Source organism: Arachis duranensis, chromosome 1 (assembly GCF_000817695.3).
Source record: "Arachis duranensis cultivar V14167 chromosome 1, aradu.V14167.gnm2.J7QH, whole genome shotgun sequence".
NCBI lineage: Eukaryota > Viridiplantae > Streptophyta > Magnoliopsida > Fabales > Fabaceae > Arachis > Arachis duranensis.
Window position 1 is genome coordinate 73,001,579 of NC_029772.3, and position 13,883 is coordinate 73,015,461.

The window sequence follows — 13,883 nt, forward strand, 5'->3', positions numbered from 1 at the left end:
AAAAAAAAAAAATAAATTAATTTATCCAACATAATATCTCCATTAAACACTATAAATTAGTCGTATAAATATAGGCAAATTTTATTTTTTAAAGGGTTTAGAGTTAAGATTTAGGAATTAAAAGTCTAAAATTTTAAGGTTTAGAATTAAAATAAAAAATTTTAAAAATTGACTAATACTAATTGAAAAAATTAATTGCCTAATTGAACTCAAATTAATATATTAAATTGTTAATAAGACTCATTTGTTTTTCTAATTTTGTCATCCTTATAACTCCCCAGTCCCCATGTGTTGTGTTGCCTCAGGTTGATGGCATCCTACTATCCTAGTAACTCAACCACATGCAAAAGATTCTAATGTATGTATTTGATTTAATGAAAACTTTATCCACTTATTATATGATTATTTATTTTACTTTCTTACACACCACACCAATATAGGGAGGTAATAACACCACAGACAATCAATAAAATATTGTTATTTTAAAAAATAAAAATAAGGAAATCGGTGCCATATATAACGGCAGTAATCTCATGGGCGATGAGAGAATTTGTTTTCATGACAATAATAATTTGTAATATTTAAAATTAATACAAAAATTTAAAAATTGTAGGAAGAAGTTCTCCAAGAAAGAATCGAATAATAATGGATTGCACTACGTAAATAAAGAGGAAATTATGATGAAACTTGAAACACACGCATGAACTGCAAAGAAAAATCTATTATTTACTGCTGGGAAATGAGAATAATTAATAATCAAGCCTAATGAATATAGTCATGGGTGTTGAGTGATGAGTGATGACACATTCAGGTCCAACATTGTTATTATGGTGTGTCAATTTGTCTGGTGAAGTTGGCAGGCCCTTATCATTCAAAACTTAATGCTCAAATATATATATATATATATATACTTTGTACAATGATAATAGCTCCTTGTTAAAAGTAAATTAGGGTTAATATATAACTAGGGTTAATATATAAGATCCTAGTTTAATAATTTATTATGAATCATTTGGTATGTTATTGTTGTCTAAGGTAAGTGAGAAATGGGAATTGTTAGGACCCATCACCTTATGCCATTCAGTTTGCAAAATAAGTTGGTCCAATTTATGAAATACTAATCTTGTACTTATATTAATTAGTGTAATACATAGTTATTATCGATATAGCTTAAGGTGAATGTATGTATATAAGATGATTCAATGTTGAACCTACTAATAAGAGAGTGGGTCAACCTCCACACCAAACTTTCTTCTTCTTTATAGTACAATTTTTTAAGTTCGAATTATTACGTATTAGAATTATTTATCGTTTCGTTTGGCAAAATTTATAGTGCCCCTCTTTGTAACACTTATTATTAAAATATCACATTTTTGTCTGATAGTAAGAATATTAGAGTGATTTTTAAAGATATAAGAATAAATAGGAGTCTTTATCTAAAAATTATATCGACTTTTCATTAAAAAAATGAAAATACTTTTTCTTTTTTACGTACATACATACAAATTATCATAATACTATTGCATCTACAATTAGAATAATTATACGAACATATATATATATATGTATGGTGAATTCTATCCAATCTCCTCTAAAGTAATATGTAAGTTATCTTTTATGATGTGTCACATTTTAATTGGTCATTATAGTTGGATTATTTTATAATTTATTATTTGAGATTAGTAATGGTATAATTTCTTAAAATATCAAAACCCCACTCCCTTTAATTGAAACACATTTTCACTACTCCATTCTTTCTTCATCACGTAGCTTCGGTTCTTCCAAGCATCGCTGTCGCAGTTGTGACAAGAAGCGCCAATATTGTCGCTATCTACTGCCCTCTCACGCAATCTCTCTTTCTTCAGTGCATCATCCCTTAACGATGTCGTTGAATTTCCGTCGCCCATAACTTTGTTAAGGAATGATGCACTGAAGAAAGAGAGATTGCGTGAGAGAGCAATAGATAGCGACGACGTCAGTGCTTCTTGTCATCACCGCGACAGCGATGCTTGGAAGAACTGAAGCTACGTAATGAAGAAAGAATGGAGGAGTGAAAATGTACTTCAATTGACGGGAGTGGAGTAGTTTTGATATTTTAAGAAATTATACCATTACCCATCTTAAATAATAAATCACAAAATAACCCAACTATGATTAAGATAATGACCAATTAAAATGCGACATATTATGAAAGGTAACTTACATATTATTTTAAAAGGGGTTGGGTAGAATTCACCTATATATATATGTATGTATGTATACAAAAATATATCATAAAGACCATAGCTTTTATCCCTCTTTACAAAATATGAATATCGATAACAAATGTGAAGAGCTTTAGAATTATCATGAGAGGATATATAAAAAGAGAATTGGTTTCAATGCAGCGATCATTGTTCACCATATGAATCTTTTCGAACAACAATAATTAATCATCTAAAAATCTAAATTTAGATCTCACTTGGTAGTAAATTTAAGGGGTCTAAGGTGGAAGACACTAAAAAAATTTACATGTTAGTAACTTAATATGTATAAATTATAATGTGTATTATAATATATTAGTAGCAATTAACAAATAGGTTTAAAAAATAATAAAAACTTATAAATATATAAATAATAATTGAAAAGTTATTAAAAAATATAGATTTAGATTAATGTAAAAAAGTAACAACTATAAAAAAATTTCTTGTTTTGACTCTTTCTACAACAATAATAGTTGAATAGACTTTTTAAACAATAAAAATTATTAAAATAAGTCTTTAAAACAAGATGAAAGATAAATTTTAACAGATTATATGATTGCATATGTTGAAAAAAAGAATGCTTTAAAATTTATTTCAAATGATAAATTGGTCATTTTAGTTATGTAAAATATCGCAGAACAAATTTAAAAATACCAAAATCCTAAAGTAAGTAGTTGAATGTTGATTTTTATATAATATAATTATTAATTTTGACCTATATACTATAAATTATATTTTGTTGACTTTTTGTTATGTTATATTTTAATTTATTTTGTATTTAATTTGGCCTCCTCTTATAAAATTTTTGGATCTGCCACTGATCTCACTTATAAGAATTTTAATCTTGACAATATCCCATAACATTTCACGACATACAAAAAAACAATCTAACCAAAGTTACCAATAATTCATCCAATCACGGCTTCTGACTCAAAATATAATCAATTACAACCTCCAGCCCAAAATATAATCAATCACGGTATCCGGCCCAACATATAATCAATCACAGCCTCCTGCCCAAACAATCACGTCCTTCGACCCAAAAGTAAACCACAACACATCAAGAGATATATCACAAATCAAACACAGCCTCTGACCTAAACAATCACCAGAACACTCAATCATAATCCAAACTAACAAGTCACAATCACTAGTAATCAGACAAACAATCAAACAACTCACACATAGAGAGTAATTATGACAAATAGTACAATTAGCAGTTAACAGAATATCAATTAGGCAAATCTAGTAATTATGCAGACCCAAACAATTTTAAACAAATGCAGTGTGATGCATGCCTGTCCTACTAGTCATGAGCTCACGTGTCGGTTGAACTGTCAGACCTGATATATCCGATAGCTAACTCAGACATAATCTCTCTATCATGCATCTCCAGGAGGAACAAGAAAAAGAGAATCCTCAACCTTCTGGAAGGGAATCCTCAATCTCCACTATCTCACTGGAGGCAGCGCTATCTGAGATATAGTGTCCGCCACACTTAACAATAATCAGAGAGAGACTATGATGCAACGATAGGGAATCCTCAACCTAAATCGTCTACACCATAGCCAAAAATTGAATCGAAGAAAATCCTCAACCTTCTATCAAATTTTTTGATGTAACAATAGAGAGAATCCTCAACCCCATTTGTCCACCACAATAAGAGAAAAAATCCTCAACTTCAACTTGTCTACCCGTAAGCAGGACAAAGCCATCGTCTTCATCATAAGTAGGACAAAACTACCATCCCATAAAACCAATCATAATCTTTGTCATTATCAAATTCATCATTAACATAATGATAATCAAGTATGAAGGTTGTGGTAGGCTTAGAGAAGGGGGGTTGAAAATATGCCTTCCTTTTTGTAGCTGTTATAACCCTTTTAAACAAAACTTTCAATTCTGATTCTGTTTGTACTCAGCAGCGGAAATTTATGAGACAATTTATTTTTGTCTCATGAATATCAAAAAAACAGAACACAATAGAGAAGAGAAAAGCTAACACCAGCATATATCCTGGTTCGGTTGCCTTGTGCTATGCAACCTATGTCCAGTCTCCTCCACAACAATGGAGGAATTTCCACTATAGTTAAAAGTATTACATACATCAATTTCACACTCAAGTTCTAACCTAACTTGACATTGGCTATGCTAACACCTAACTATTCACTCTTAGTGCTAACCCAGCTAAGAAAGGGATACCAAACAGGTACAAGATACAAGACACTTAAACAACCTAAAGAAATCAGAAAATAACTCTAGGCTTTTCTCTCAAGTGTATCACTCAGCCTTTTTCCACTTATGGCTTTTACTTGAGCTTTCTCACAATGCCTTTTCTCACAAGAAATTATAGAAAGATAAACATAGAAAAGTACATTACAATCAATAAAAACATGAAGGAGATTGAATTCATCAATAGCCTTTGTGCTATGCAAAAACCAGATTAGCAAGCCTCTGATTCAGTTCTTCATACTGGCGGAATGCACCTTTGATTAGGTAACACTGTCCAGTTAGTTGAACTTTTTCAAAGAACACTTCTCAGAACAAAACCTCAATACTCTAGTTTTCTCTCCTTGCTTTCTGAATGAACAGCAAGCTTCTTTTATCTCCTTGCCAGTTCCTTGGTCCTTCTTCCAAGGTCAACACCTTGAGCCTTGAGCTTTACCAACCCACAGATTCACTTTTTCTCCTTAATCCCCAGATTAGAAACTTTGTCTCTGACTTCTTTATCTTGACCGAAAGCCATAAAACAGCAACCATAGACATCTTCCAATGGTCAACTTAATCTTACCGCTTGAAAACCAACTTGGTCCCAAAGTCATGTTTAAGACCGTGGATACACAGCAGGGAAGAGCAGAAACTATCTTTCCTTTGTATCCCATTTCGAATAGAGCAGAGAGTTGGGAAGAAGAGATGAAGATCTGATGCATGTAAGAGGAAATGGGTTACCTTTAACCTAAGCTTGATTTGGTTTGAACTGGGTGATTTGAAATCTGCCTTTCAAGCTTAATCTTTCTCTTTCTTGCTTCTTTGGTGATAAGCTTAAGGAAGAAGCTTTCTCTTTCTTACTTTTCTGAAACTCTAATTTGACTTAGACACAAGAGAGGGAAACGTTGCTTTGGTTGGAGCAAGATAGAGGGAATCACTTTTCTGAAATCAGATCGGGCTTGGATCGGGTAGTGATATGCTTGGCCCGTTTTGATTTCTTTGGCTTCTTTCTTTGTTTTTCCTTGGGCTCTTAATCTTGCTTTCAGCCCAACATCCTTGCTGATTGCTTTTTTATTTCATTTGGGCTATTGAATTTTGGCCTGCAATAATAAACAATTAGTAATAAGTAATTATAAATAATCAACACTAATTATTTATTTTGCCCAAAAATAATGTTTGTCATCACTTAATTAATTTAGTTAATTTCTTAACTCAACAATCTCCCCCTTGATGACAAACATAATTTAAGCAGTAATCAGAAGGAAATAAAGTTGAGTAAGTTTAGAAATTTCCTTTGTTTTTTGTCATTTGCTCTTGTGTTGCTCCCCTTTCCTATTCAAGATTAGCTCCCCTGAATTTATACTTTCCTCTTTGTTCCTGTTTTACATTACACTTAAAGAGAGTACAGTGAAGAGCTATACACATCAAATAGGCAACACCATATAATCAACCCAATCATTAAGCTGAAATCAGCAGCAAAGCAGCATGTGAAAACAAGTTTTAATGCAGTAAAGCCAAAAACTTATCCTAATACATTTTACCATCCTATTGTCCTACTCCCCCTTTTGTCATCAAGGGTGGATAACAAGCAAGATCAACGAAAACAACATATTAAATCCTACAGAAAAGAGTTAGACCATAGTCCAAAGTACTAACTGAAGTAACAAAAGTGCAATAATCTTTAGAGTTATTACAGTCATCTAAGATAAAAACAGTTCAAAAGTAGCTAAAAAAACAGAACTTATGAGACAAAAAGAGAGCAGCAGCAGCAGTTTTCATGAGACAAATCTTAGGCATCAGAACCATTCTCCTTCGAATCAGCTTCCTTGTCAACATCAATGGCAGGGTCTTCATCCTTTTGAAGGTTATCAATGAAGGTCATGAACACAGCCACTGTATCCCTTGATTTCTTTAGGAAATTCTCATGTTTGCTAGCTAGTTTCCTTTGCTCTTTGCTCATGGCAATCATGTGATTTGATTGGGAAACAAACTCCTGAATAACATCTTTAACCATATTCAGCAAAGCAGATTTCTTCCCAGTAGAGATGGATGTACCCTCAATGGAGAGAGACGGAGAATCCTCAGGAACAAAGTCTTCATCTTCATCATCTAAGACCACCCTTTCAGATCGAGTAGGTCCTTTGTTCTGTTTCACTGAACACCCCCCTTTTAGGTATGAATGTCTATTTTCATATTCCTCATTGGTCAAGTCGACACCAAAATACTCAAATATGTAAGTTAGAAACATGCCATAAGGAAGAGCTTTGTCCTTTTCACTCCTAACAGAGTCAAACATATATCTAACCATCAAGTATGCAAATGAAATTTCAGTTTTGGTGAGAAGGGCATATAAAACAAGAGTATCAGTGTAGGAAACCCTTTGATATGAGCCGCTTTGAGGCAGAATAATGTTGTTGACCATTCGGTGCAACTGAGCACACTCATATCCTAGGACTTTGTGAGTGGGTGTAATACCATCAATTAAAGAAACATGTTCACAAATGTGAGCTAATGCATCATGATAAGATATTCCAACTCATTCATCCCACTTAACAGAAGTGTAAGCACAAGGCCCAACATCAGTATATTTCAAAGCATCACTGATGGTTTCATTGTTTAAAACAATGTCTCGGCCCTTTACATATGAATGAGTAGCGCCTTCATGATAAGTCATGTTTGCATAAAATTCTTTGACCAATAAGGGATAAACACTTTTTGATGTCAAAAAGAGGATTCTAGTCCAGAAAAATCAAGTTATCAACAAATGGAAAACCTTTTCTTTTCAAAGATGGTAGATCAGCGAGAAAAGATGGAAAAATGGTGCGATACTTGATAACCCCATCATAAAAGTCATTATTCATGGAAGATTTGAATCTATAGGGGTTATAGTTTGAGTGAGAGGTCAAAAAATGAGCTTTGTGATCAAAATGTCCAATGTCTGGTTCTTTAATATTTTTGAGAGGGACTCGAGTGTTACCTCGTTGAGAACGCACAGGAACCGACCTGGATTTGGGTTGTGTTGGTTCGGGAACAGGGTCCTCAGCCGCCTGACATTTACCCTTGGAGGAGCTAGGCTTCGCAGAACCAGGTTTTGAGGAGCCTGGCTTGGAAGTTGTGGCCTTTGGTGGTGTCGGCCTGGTAGGGGCAGGGTACCTAGGCGTGGTCTTGGTTCATGCCATGGGAGCGGAGCGAGGAGGAGAGGTAGGAGGAGAAGGTGAAGGAGTGAAAGTGTGGTCTTGAGAGCGAGTTGATGGTCTAGGAAGCTTATGAATCTTTTCACGCAATGCTCTTTTAGCAATAACTTTCTTCCCCATTTGGTTAGAATTAGGCTTTTGATGGAAGAGAGGCAGTGGAGTGAGAGGGAAGAAACCGAAAGGTTTGAGGAGAAGTTATGGAGGAAAGAGAGGGAGTGTTGGTAACCGTACCCAAAAGTGGATTTCCAAAACCATGCAATTGCATCACTTTTTGAAATGACATGAAAAGACCTGACCTCATAAAAGAAAGATTTTATTTGTTTTAAAAAATTAAAACAGGAAATTAATTTTAAATTTTGAAAAAAAAACAAAAAAATCAATCTGAAAATCTTTTTGGATAAAAAACATTAAATGAAAAATCCTTTTCAAAAAAAAATTAAGCACTCAGCCCACCAAAAACAACAACAAAAAATGTAACATTCATATATGGGCCTAGAGATGGTTGGATTTAAGGAAACACATTGGACCACTTTAGATCTGATTTTAGAGTTGGCCCAGATTAGTTTTCACTTGAAACAAGCCCAGATTTGAAGGAAACGTTCATCACCTGCCCAGAATTGTCTCACACCTGTTTATGAGACAAAAAGTTCCAGCAAATACATCAGTATTTTTCAAATAAGAAATCATAACTCAAAATTCCTAGACAAGTCCTAAGCATGCAGAATCTATCCTCAGCTAATGGTTTTGTGAAAATATCTGCTAATTGCTCCTCAGATTTAACAAATTGAATACTAATATCCCCCTTTTGGACATGTTCTCTTATTGAGTAAAATTTCACTTCAATATGCTTAGTCCTAGAGTGCAAAATTGAATTTTTAGAAATATTGATGGCACTCATATTATCACACATCAAGGGAATATTTTCAGCATTTAATTTGTAATCAGCAAGCTGTGTTTTTAACCATAAAAGCTGAGAACAACAAGAAGAAGCAGCTATATACTCAGCCTCTGTAGTGGATAAGGCCACTATTGGTTGCTTCTTACTTGATCAAACATTTAAGGACTTTCCAAGAAAACAACATAGACCTGAAGTGCTCCTTCTATCAATTCTATCACCAGCAAAATCTGCATCACAATAACCAACTGCAGAAAAATCATCGATCTTAGGATACCAAAGACCAAAATTGGATGTGCCATGAACATATCTAATGATCCTTTTAACTGCTAAAAGATGTGACTCTTTAGGTTTGGATTGAAACCTTGAACACAATCCAAAACTTTGCACAATGTCGGGTCTAGAGGATGTTAAATACATAAGAGATCCAATCATTCCTCTATACCTAGTCTCATCTACATCTTTCTCAGTTTCTCCCTTATCTAATTTAGAATTAGGGTGCATGGGAGTTCCCATGGGTATGGCATTTTCCATACCAAATTTCTTAACTAATTCCTTGGCATACTTCTCTTGATGAATGAAAATACCATTTTCAGTTTGTTTAATTTGCAGCCCAAGGAAAAAATTAAGTTCACCCATCATGCTCGTGTCAAATTCACTTGTCATGAGTTTTCCAAATTCAGAACAAAGGGATTCATTTGCTGATCCAAAATAATGTCATCAACATATATTTGGACTAGAATAAAAGACTCATTAGAATTTTTGATAAATAGAGTTGTGTCTGTGGTGCCTCTTTGAAAACCATTTTTCAAAAGAAAAGAGCTAAGTCTCTCATACCAAGCTCTAGGAGCTTGTCTTAAACCATAGAGAGCTTTAGATAATTTGAAAACATGATCATAATGCTCTTTATTTTCAAAACCAGGTGGCTGCTCCACATACACTTCTCTATCTATCACACCATTCAAAAATGCACATTTCACATCCATTTGATATAATTTAAAACCACAGAATGCAGCATAGGCTAAGAGAAGTCTTATGGCTTCCATTCGGGCAACAAGGGCAAAGGATTCATCAAAGTCTATTCCTTCTTCTTGGTCATATCCTTGTGCCACAAGCCTTGCCTTGTTTCTTGCAATACTACCATCTTCTCCTAACTTGTTCCGAAATATCCACTTGGTGCCGATCACTTTCTTTCCACTCGGCCTTGGAACCAAAGTCCACACTTGGTTCTTCTCAAACTCAAGAAGCTCATCCTCCATTGCTTTAACCCAAGAAGGGTCACTAAGGGCTTCCTTGATATTTTGAGGCTCTATTTGTGAGAGAAGGGCAATGTTTGAACCTTCATTTGCCCTTTTAGTGGATGACCGAGTTCTAACCCCTTGAGAGACGTCCCCAATGACAAGTTCCTCTGGATAATTCTTCAAGAATCTCTATTCACGAGGTCTGGTGGACTTGGAGGTTGATTCAGTTACCAAGGGATTTTGGGTGCTGCTGTCTTCAGGATCTCCCTCAGATTCATGAGACAAAATGGAATTGTCTCTCGAAGTTTTAGCAGCTGCAGTTTCTGGGTCATGTTGAGCAGAATTTCCATTTTCTTGATTTTGCCTAGTTTCAACTTCCTTTTGAGCTTGATTTTCTGCATCATAATCTTCCAAAATGCTTTGCACCAAGTTAGTATCATAAAATGTAACATGTATGGACTCCTCAATAATCCTAGCATCTTGATGATAAACCCTATATGCTTTACTAGTTGTGGAATATCCTACGAACAAACACTCATAAGCCTTTGGATCAAATTTACCCAAATTATCCTTGTTATTTAAAACAAAACATTTACATCCAAAGATGTGTAAGTAGTCTAAGTTTGGCGAGTAGCCTTTCCAAAGTTCATAAGGGATTTTCTTCAAAAATTTCCTTATGATTGTTCTATTCAAAATGTGGCAAGCCGTGTTGACTGCTTCAGCCCAAAGGAATTTTGGAACATTACTCTCACAAAGCATAGCTCTTGTCATCTCTTGTATGCTTCTATTTCTTCTTTTCACAACACCATTTTGTTGTGGTGTTCTTGGACAAGAGAAGTTGTGAGATATTCCAAATTCCTCACAAAAGGATTCAAATAAATTATTTTCAAATTCAGTTCTATGATCACTCCTTATAGAGGAGATTTTTAAATCCTTTTTATTTTGAATTTTCTTGCAAAAAGGTTCAAAGGCCGAAAAAGCTTCATTTTTGTGTGCAAGAAATAAAACCCAACCAAACCTAGTATAGTCATCCATAATTACTAAACCATAATGTTTACCACCTAGGCTTTGAGTTATTGTTAGACCAAATAAATCAATGTGTAGCAACTCAAGTGGTCTTATAGTAGAGATGTCTTTCTTTGGTTTAAAAAAACTTTTTGTTTGTTTTCCCATTTGGCAAGCATCACAAGTGATGTCTTTGTCAAACTTTATCAACGGAAGAGCTCTTACTAATGCTTTCTTTACAAGTTTGTTTATTTGAAACATACTTGCATGGCCCAATCTCTTGTGCCATAACCATTTTTCGGATTCTTTAGAGTGAAGCCAAGTTACATTTTGATCCTTTAATTCATCAAGAGTAAGTCCATACATATTATTAAAATGCTTGGCAACAAACATTACTTCATTTGTCTTTTCATTTACAACACAGCATTCAAATCTTTTGAAAGTCACTAAATATCCTAAATCACACAGCTAACTTATACTCAAAAGATTATGTTTCAAACCACATACCAAAAGTACATCATCAATGAAAGTAGATTGCTCATTACCTACTTTTCCAACAGCAATGATTTTACCTTTACCATCATCTCCAAAGGTCACAAAACCTCCATCATACTTGTTTAGTTTGATGAAGTAGGTTGACCTTCCAGTCATGTGCCTTGAACATCCATTATCCATGTACCACATGTCCTTTTTGTTCTTGGATGCTAGGCAAATCTGCATGAAGAGTTTCAAGTAGCCTTAGGTATCCAATTAATTTGGATCCTTTGAAGTTAATCCAACTTGGTTGCCCAAGTGCATTGAAATCACAAACAACATTGTAAACTTTGTTTCTTACAATTCTCTTTTCAATGAAGCATTGTGCATATGAGTGACCAAATTTCTTGCAATTAACACAATGATTTTTTGATGTGTGTTTCTGAAATTGAGGTGAGTTATATTGCTTGAAGTGATTAAATGGTTGAAATTTTCTAGTTTTTGGAGGAGATGGATTTCCTTTTACAAACTGATTTTTGTTATAATTATTTCTCTTTGCAAAAATATTTTCACCAGAATTTTTGAAACTCTTTGGATTTTTTGAAAATGAGGTTTTGTTGTAGAAAATTGGTTTCTTGAAAGCAGCTTCATTTTTCGAAATGTAACCCAAACCTGGCCTATTTGAAGTAGGTTCGGTTCTTGGTGAAGGTTCAGTTTTGCTTGTGTGAACTTCATCAAATTTCTCCTCAAGTATAAGAACATACCCAATACCAGATTTGTTAGATGTGTTTTTTGTATTTGATGAAGAAGCCACAAACTTTATAGAAAAAATATTTGAAACTGCATCTTCCTTGGCTATGTAGCCTAAACCAGATTTTTCAAACAATGGTTTTTGACTTGCAAGTAATTTGTCCAAGTTACTTGAACCTTGAGCAAATTTTGCTAAGTCACCATTCAGCCTTTTAATCATATCATTTAATCTTTTATTTTCAGCAATTAACTCATGAGAAGGATCCATGATGTGCTTTCCTTTTAATTTCTCAAGTTCAGATTTTAAAAATCTATTTTCTTCAACAATGTCCAAAGCACATTCAGTTTTCTTTACTTTTTCTTTCAAAAAATCATTTTCAGCTCTTAACACATCTCTTTCAGATCTGCACTCATTGTATTTATCTAGCAGTTTTGATGTATTTAAGGTGAGATCATCAATAATAGCATGTAAATCATCTATGGTTAAATCATAGTAATTTACCTCATCAAGATTGTTGTTTTTAGCCATGAAACAATCTTTGTCTTCACCTTCAGATTCTTCTTCTTCATTTGAGTCATTTTCAAGATCCTCCCAAGCTTCCATGAGTACTCTTTTCCTTTCCTTCTTTCCTTTGTCCTCCTTCTTGAGCTTTGGATAGTTTAACTTGAAGTGTCCAACCTCCTTGTAGTGATGGCACGTTGATGAGCGGATATTTTATACGCTTTTTGGGGTAATTTTATGTAGATTTTAGTATGTTTTAGTTAGTTTTTAGTATAATTTTATTAGTTTTTAGGCAAAATTCATATTTCTGGACTTTACCATGAGTTTGTGTGTTTTTCTATAATTTCAGGTATTTTCTGGCTGAAATTGAGGGAGCTGAGCAAAAGTCTGATTTAGGCTGAAAAAGGACTGCTGATATTGTTGGATTCTGACATCCCTGCACTCGGAATGGATTGTTTAGAGCTTCAGAAGTCCAATTGGCGCGCTCTCAATTGGGTTGGAAAGTAGACATCCAGGGCTTTGCAACAATATATAATAGTTCATACTTTGCACGAAGATAGATGACGTAAACTGGCGTTCAACGCGAGTTCCATGTTGTAGTCTGGAGTTCAGCGCCAGAAACAGGTTGCAAGTTGGAGTTCAACGCCAGAAACAGGTTACAACCTGGCGTTCAACTCCAAAACAGCACAGGCACGTGAGAAGCTTAAGTCTCAGCCCCAGCACACACCAAGTGGGCCCTAGAAGTGGATTTCTGCACTATCTATCTTAGTTTACTCATTTTCTGTAAACCTAGGTTACTAGTTTAGTATTTAAACAACTTTTAGAGACTTATTTTGTATCTCATGACATTTTTAGATCTGAATTTTATACTCTTTGACGGCATGAGTCTCTAAGCTCCATTGTTGGGGGTGAGGAGCTCTACAGCGTCTCGATGAATTAATGCAATTATTTCTGCTTTCCATTCAAACATGCGTGTTCCTATCTAAGATGTTCATTCGCGCCTCACTATGAAGAAGGTGATAATTGATGAGCGGATAATTTATACGCTTTTTGGCATTGTTTTTAGTATGTTTTTAGTATGATCTAGTTAGTTTTTAGTATATTTTTATTAGTTTTTAGTTAAAATTCACTTTTCTGGACTTTACTATGAGTTTGTGTGTTTTTCTGTGATTTCAGGTATTTTCTGGCTGAAATTGAGGGACCTGAGCAAAAATCTGATTCAGAGACTAAAAAGGACTGCAGATGCTGTTGGATTCTGACCTCCCTGCACTCGAAGCAGATTTTCTGGAGCTACAGAAGTCCAATTGGCGCGCTCTCAACGGCGTTGGAAAGTAGACATCCTGGGCTTTCCAGCAATATATAATAGTCCAT